Source organism: Leucoraja erinacea, chromosome 23 (assembly GCF_028641065.1).
Source record: "Leucoraja erinacea ecotype New England chromosome 23, Leri_hhj_1, whole genome shotgun sequence".
NCBI classification, from domain to species: Eukaryota; Metazoa; Chordata; class Chondrichthyes; order Rajiformes; family Rajidae; genus Leucoraja; species Leucoraja erinaceus.
The window spans coordinates 1,805,203-1,813,131 of NC_073399.1; the positions used below are offsets into that span (position 1 = coordinate 1,805,203).

A 7,929-nucleotide genomic window follows, 5' to 3' on the forward strand; every position below is an offset into this window, starting at 1 on the left:
CAAACCGCGTACAGACAACTCCTGTCGTCAGCATTGAACCCAGGTCTCTGGTGTCATGAGGCAGTAACTCTACCGCTGCACCACTGTGCCCCCTTGGAAGTGGAAAATAAATTCAGATAAACTCCAGAATCAACAGCATATCTTTCTGTGCATCCTTCTATGCAATTGGAAGTGGTTCCCCAGTTTGTCCACGGCAATAGCTGACAATGAAGCTGGCATAACAAGGATAAATCCATCTTCCAACCTTCCTCACCTCACCATGGTGGCACACTGGGGGCACACTGGCACACTGGCACATTGGCACAGCTGGTAGGGCTGCTGCCTCACAGCGCCAGAGACCCAGGTTCGATCCTGACCTCAGGTGCTGTCTGCGTGGAGTTTGCATGTTATCCCTGTGACCACATGGGTTTCACCAGGGTGCTCCGGTTTCCTCCCACATCACAAACATATGCAGGTTTGTAGGTTATTTGGCTTCTGTAAACTGCTCCTCATGCGTAGGGAGTGGTTGCAAAAGTGGGATAACATAGAACGAGTGTGAAGGGGAGATCGATAGTTAGTGTGGGTTTTGTTTCCATGCTGCATCATTCAATAAAAAACCATGCCTCGATCACAGAGCATAATCTCCGGGACAGAGTAAAGAGCTTTCTAACAGTGTTTTGATGAAATACAGTTTTAGCTGCTTAAATATAATTTCATATGAGTATTCCCAAATGTCCAAAATTGTGGTTTAACTTGCTTACATTTACAAATAAGCTTTATAATTCTAAAGGCAGAATAAGTCATTGTTTATAGTCTGTGATTTGAAGCTTGAAGTGTCTGGAATCTTGTTCCAGGCCAGCTGCTCCTCAGCGCAGCACTGATTCATTTAAAAAAAGTGTTATGTTTATCTTCAAGTTAAGTTTCATTGAACAGTTTTCTCTGGGTACTTGGAACTTTGCTCCTTTGCTGGGCTCCAGATAGTCTTTGTCGCACTGTGTTACCTTTGAAAGATTAAAAAGGGAGCTGTTCTATATGTTCTTGCAAATACATTAATCATGCAAAAATCATGTATCGCCGATGTCAAGATGAAGGAAAGCACAAACTCCCTGTAGGCATGCACTCCATGAGCTTCTCAGAGCCTAGTTTGCCTTACGTTTCCTGTATCCCATCAGAAACTCCCCAAGCATCAGATCCGAACCTTGCAGGCACCAATGCCCCACTTTGTCACTGTTGCCATGGTTTCCAGAGATCGAGATTGTATCATCCTCTCTGTTTGTTTTACTTATGGTCAGAAAATAGAAATTCCATTTGGGTTGCAAATTGAAATTGCATTGCAAATTGAGCCTTTTTACCCAGAGTAGGGATATCAAGAACCAGAGGGCATACTGTAGGTTTAAGGTGAGAGGGGGAAAGATTTGATAGGAACCTGAAGGGCAACTTTTTCGCACAGAAGGTGGTTGGTATCTGGTACGAGATGCTAAATGAGGTAGTAGAGGCAGGTACTATAACAACATTTAAAATATATTTGGACAGTTACAAAGCTCTAAAGCTTTTGAGGACTACAGGCCAAACGCAGGCAGGTGGGGCTATTGTAGATAGGGTATCTTGGTTGGCATGGGGAAATTGGACCGATGACTCTGTGATTTGTTAAATGATTCAATTAACTTCATGGCCTACTCAGAATGAAGAAGTCAAAAGTGATGGTATAACATTTGGCAATAGTGATATAAAATAATATATTCAATGCCTTACCAACAGTAAAAAATAATGTTCGTAAGCCTCAGTTGCATATTCACTTCCAATGGATCTGAGTCAATATTTCAATGTTCCAACGTTTAATTTCAAAGAGCTGAAACACATATGGGAAACTTCGAATTCAGATCTGTAAGGAACTTGTTTCTTCCCAAAACTCTACTTGGGCCATTGGGCACATTTGATCCATCGTCTGTCTGCATGAACTACTCACAGATAGGGAGAAGATGGGGTATTTTAGTTAGTCTCAGCAACTCTTGAGTTTGCAAAGTGAAAATCAGTCAGGGCTTCCAGTTGTGACCACTTCATACTAATCTGCTTTGAAAATCCATCTCTCTCAGAATGAAGATGAGAACAGGCTCAACATTGATAGCTCTGCTCCTCCTCAAATACCTCCTCACTCAAAGCTCGCACATGAATGATGATCAGATAGCAAAACCACCAAAAGGAAAGCGATAAGCTGCACCTCAACAAACAAAAGTCACTGCCTAAAAGAGAATCACCCAGGAATTCTGTCATTTGCTGTTGTTTTTGCTACATGATGGTACTTGAAATAAACATGATTGAAATTTGAGAGAGAATAATTTGCCCTGCAATGTGGAAAGAGCAACAGCAGGGGTCTTTCCACTGAACCTTGGTACACGTGACAATAAACAATCCTAAATTAAACTGACGGAATTACTTCAATAGGGAGCATGGGCTGGTGGGTCAATTGGCTTTCTATTGTGTAAGAATTCATTGATTTTAAAATGCAAATCTGGTATATTATGCACCAGCCTTGTACTTCCTGGAATTCAGTCAGAGGCTGCTGGGCATGTTCAAAGATGTCAAATGCCAGGCAATAATAGCTTGTGCAAAATTGTACTCAGCAAACAAGACATGTGAATAGCATGGGCCGAGGCATGCTCTGGAGAAGGGCCTAACCTTACCTGGACTTCAGTTCATCTATACAAAATGCCATGAGCATCTTCACATTAGAACATCACTATCTGGAGGGCATGTCACAAAACTGCACCAGTACCAATTTGCCGTACATTTTTAAACGTGATACAATTTCTAAGCCAATATCTGTGCCTTTTAGTGCAGGAAGGAACTGCAGATGCTGGTTTACACCAAAGTCAGACAAAAAATGCTGGAGTAGCTCAGCTGGTCAGGCAGCATCTCTGGAGAAAAGGAATGGGTGAAATGTTGGTACTGAGAAAAGGTCTCAACGTGACACGTCACTTATTCCTTTTCTCCAGAGAAGCTGCCTAACCTGCTGAGCTACTCCAGCCCTTTGTGTCTATCTGTACCTTTTAGGTTCTAACTGATATAGAGTCATAGATTCTTACAGTGTGGAAACAGGCCCTTCGGCCCTACTTGCCTACACCGGCCACCATGTCCCACCTACACTAGTCCCACCTGCCTGCGTTTGGCCCATATCCATCTAAACCTGTCCCATCCATGTACCTGTCCAAATGTTTCTTAAACGTAGCTATAGTACCTGCCTCAACTACCTCCTCTGGTAGATCGTTCCATACACCCACTGCCCCTTGTGTGAAAAAATTACCATTCAGATCCCTATTAAATCTTTCCCCCTTTACCTTAAATCTGTGTCCTTTGGTTCTCAATTCTCCTACTATGGGCAAGACATTCTGTGCGTCTACCCGATCTATTCTTCTCATGATTTTATACACCTATATAAAATTACCCCTTATCCCCCTGCGCTCCAGGGAATAGAGACCCAGCCTACTCAACCTAACCCCCTAGCTCAGACCCTCGTAAATCTTCTCTGCACCCTTTCCAGCTGGAGGTTGGACTGTGGGTATTTTTGTGTTAATTTAATTAAGGAAAAAAATCTCAAATCAAACATGGAAGGCTAATGTATTTTAACATATATAAACTAAATTAAAGACCCTGTATATGTTAACATGTTGTGTTGCTTTTTAAACTCTTATGACAGCATGCCAACTGCCATTTTAGGTACTTGCATTGTGGTTGTGCATTGTCCAAGATTTTTCACGTTTATAACATTAGATGTTGTGCAATAGAATTCTCCAAAATTACCATTATATTATATATATTTATATTGGAATTATCAAAATGGATGCTGATTCGTTGGAGATGAATGTTGTCTTAAGTTTCATATAGTTTTTTGTTTTTTTTTGTTTATTTATTTTATTAGAAGTTAATACATCACAAAACAGTTTAGGTGCCAACTATGTAATAACGTAATCCATTCTATGTACAACCTCTAGTTTTATGTTATAAGAAAGAAGTAAGCAGAACAAGAAAAAGAAAGCAATAGAAAGGGGAAAAAGTGGAGAAATAGATGGTAGAGAGTAGAAAAACGTGAAGTGTGTATATAAAAAATAAAAAAAAAGGAAGAGAGAAAGAGGAAAGTAGAAATAGAAGAGAAGGCCCCTTAAAAGAGAATTTTTCAAATCTGTATTCGGAGATGTAGCTCTATCCGCGTCATGAACTGAAATCAGCAATCCTTACGGTACCGCTGCATCACATGATTCCAAAAAGTCGATGAAAGGAGACCAACTCTTTAAGAATTGGTCATATTTATCTATTAGTCGGAGTCTCATTTCTTCAAGGCGTGCTATGTCCATCATATTCCTAATCCACATTTTAACAGTTGGTGTGGTTGTATTTTTCCAAAATTTAAGTATCAATTTCTTTCCAATTATTAACCCATAATTAAAAAAAACATTTTGATCTTTATTTAAATTGGTATCTTCTCCTATTATTCCAAATATAATCCATTCCGTTTTGGGTTCTATTCTTGACTTGAAAATCTTTGTAAATATATCAAATATATCACTCCAAAATGTATTCAACTTTGTACATCCAACAAATGAGTGTGTTATATTAGCGTTTTGAAACAAACATTTATCGCATCTGGGAGAGACGTTTGGATAAAATTTATTCAACCAAGTTTCATATAGTTAAATGCACAAAATAGTTCAATTGCATTGTTCTCTGCTGCTTAAATTGGCTTCAACTCTCTTGAAGAGTCAACTTTCAGAAAGATATCAAATCCCAGTGTTTGAATACATGCATTCTAACATAGGAAATTTCATTTCAGTAGCATATAATCTGAAACATCTGAGACTGTGATGGATTAATTTTTGTAATTAATATTTATTATAATTATTAGCAATTCATTGTATAGCCTCTTCAGTTTCTTGTACTCTTGCTCAAGTTCCATTCACATCGCTTAAGATGCTTAAATGATTTGAAAGAATAGATAGGGAAATACTTCCTCTGCTGATGGAATCTAGATTGAGGAGACAAGGTCTCATCGTTTGAGATAACAAACCACGTTCTCACTGGAATAATGGTGAAAATGTTAAACTTTTTTCTAGCAGATAGTAATGGGAATTAGACGATCTGAATTATCTGAGACTGCGATGGATCATTTTTTGTTAAACAAGGTGCATAGATGAAGGTTGCAACTGATCAGCAAGGACATAAGCAGCCCAAGAATAAGCTAAATATCGGCCCAAGAAAGCTAAAGACAATCTGCTGCTTTTAAGTGGGAGGGTGGTGTGAACAGATTATTCAAGGGGAAATCATTACACACTTTATTTTGTTAAATAGGAAGTTGTTGTATTTCCTAGACATATCTTTCTTCACTCTTGCACAGCAGCTTTTGTGTGATGTACTGTCCTGGGATCACACGGAGGGCAAAAACATCAACATGGCTTGTTCACTGACTGAGTGACTGGTCGGCAAGGCACTGAATATGACTCAAAAGCAAATCCATGCTGTGGTAGATTGCAAATTAATTACATGAGCAAACGACATGCATAAATAAATGAAGAACATTTGTCGGTCAGGTTACATGGCTGAGATTGTACCTAATTATCAAGGTTATGACCTAGGAAATATATTAACTGGTAACAGATAAACAATTTTCAGAACCGACTGGGTCCATGAAAGCATGTTTTAAAAAAGCTGCATTGTTGTTGCCGTGTTCAATTTCAAACTGGAATAGCATCAATAAAATACATTTTTACCGTGAATATGAAAATGTTTGATGTTGTTTATCTACCGCAAGTTGATTATTCACAAATTAGCTGATTCAAAAGTGAAGGATGAAACAATGTGAAGCCTTAGTAATTCTCAAAAATAATTTGGAAAACGATATACACAACTATTAAAAGATGTAACTCGCACAAATTTACTTAATGTTTGTTTAAATGTTTAAAACGGTGTAAATGCACAGCAGGTAAATCATGATTGAAATGTCCGTGTGTTGACAATGATCAAAGCACGGCCTTCGTATCATAAAGTAGGTTTGCTGTCAAGAAATTCACCAGCCACACATCATCCTCATTTTTCCTCTGCACCAAATAGAAATATGCTTATATCAGTGACAAAGACAAACTGCTGACAACGTAGACTGTTATAAAGATAAAGACTTATAAAGATAAATGCACATCATTCATTCTACATATGCTAAAGTTCACATTTTATCATACAACAATTCCTTACTTTTCTCCACAAAATGTGCAGGCAGGTCAGGGCTGATAACAGTGCAGTGCTTGTTTAGTTGCTGCTCAGTAGCAGTAAGGTTGGCCTTTCCAAGAGGTTCATATCCATCTATTAACCTTTTGTGGGCTGGCTGCAACAAATTAAAAATGATAAGGAGCCAATTCCTTTCCTCGTTTATTTAGAGAATGCAGAGCCTTTAGTGTATAATCCAGCAGGATTAAAGCTGGAATAAGAAACAGAAAGCTAATTAAAGTACGAGATGAGATCAGAATTCTTAAATTAACTTAAGGTTCCTCATTCAAACAAGAAGCACGCAATACTATTCAAAATACGTACAGTTCATGTTAAGTATTTTAGATTTATCTTACAGTTTTCCTTTGTTGGCCATAAAGTTAGTTAAATGCATTTAATTAATCGTAAAAATGTTTAAAAACCATCTTCAGGAATTTAACATGTGTTTGAGTGAAATGTCTTTACTTAAAATAATTGTTAGGCGGTCAGAATATCAGCTTTATTTAACTGTACACCACTATAAGTGAAAGTTCAATGGGGTCTTTTCCCCTTGCTTTATAATATTTACCACTAGAACTCCTTGAAGATCATATTTTGCAGATGTTGTGATAGAAAACATATGAATTCCGAACGTCGCTGTAAATTGTCCTTCGTACTTTGAGGGTTAATCTGAAGCTCTTCTTTTTTTAATCAATCACAAAATCAATTTAAACAACTTCCAGTTGTCAACTCTAGTGCAAAAAAAATGAAAATGCGATCTGAGAGACAAAATGTCACATCTGAAGTTGTACTTATTAACTTGCTGCAGTTTTAACTAAAGTTAACTGAGGAAAAACGTGTTACGAAGGAAGTACAAAACTTTTGTGTTTCATCCTTGGGTATGTTGTTTTAATATTATTGCTCTGTCATAAATATCTTCTCATTGTCTCCCTTATTTGGGAACATTGCTTCCACGGTCTGAATAACGGCAATCAACAGAGTAACCTTGACGAAATCGGAGTTGTCTCATGAGCCTCATGAACCGGCGTGATTGGCTATTATTCCCAGCAACACATAGTTCCCTTTTTAAGTTCTTTTTGTCCCCGCCACTTGCACCAATCAAAAGTCGAATAGCTTGCGACATCCAAATAGGGTAAAGAACACGATGGAGAATGTTCTATCAGATCGGTATCTCGTGGATTTGGGCACCAAATAGACTCCTCAGCTGCTGAAGGGTCATTAGCGTCTCACATTACTACTGTGCCATCACGAAGATTATCTTTGTGCACAGAGTGCAATTAATTACACTTTATACAGTTACATAGTGTGTTTAATCCTATTGGAGCACTGAGAATAACATGGCACCTCCTCTCTTCTGCGTTACGGAATGCTTGGTCAAACACTCCAAAAGAAGTCACTTTGGAAACGAAAGACAAACACGCACAGATAAACTTTTATTGAACTGACTGTACGGAGACTGAACCAAATCAATTATTACAGAGCAGATAGATCACTGTGGCGTTCAAATACCACACCGAAGCCTAATTGAAAAATAACATTACCCAAAACTGTATTTAAATCATTACCATTATAACGTTAATGGTCAAGATTATCAACTACACCTCCAAGTAAGTTAATAATAACATTTTATTAGCTCTATTAAAATATTATATTGAGGGTTTTGTTCAAATCAAAGGAAGAAATGTAGGTTAAGTTAGTTTT

At 38.0% G+C, this 7,929-nt stretch overlaps 1 long non-coding RNA gene across 3 annotated transcripts in view; it reads right to left on the bottom strand.

The window, feature by feature from the left end:
* LOC129708100 (uncharacterized) overlaps positions 1–7,533 on the bottom strand; it is a 65,898-nt gene extending 58,365 nt beyond the window's left edge. Inside the window, exons 1-4 of one of the 3 annotated variants that reach the window (XR_008725281.1) lie at positions 6,797–7,533; positions 6,217–6,439; positions 1,732–1,828; positions 294–980 (exon numbers count right to left, since the gene is read on the bottom strand). This is a non-coding gene — a long non-coding RNA (uncharacterized LOC129708100). Of the gene's footprint in view, positions 1–293; positions 981–1,731; positions 1,829–6,216; positions 6,440–6,796 lie in introns of those variants that run through there. The other 2 variants (XR_008725282.1, XR_008725283.1) reach the window with 2 other exon arrangements.
* Positions 7,534–7,929: the final 396 nt, after the last annotated feature.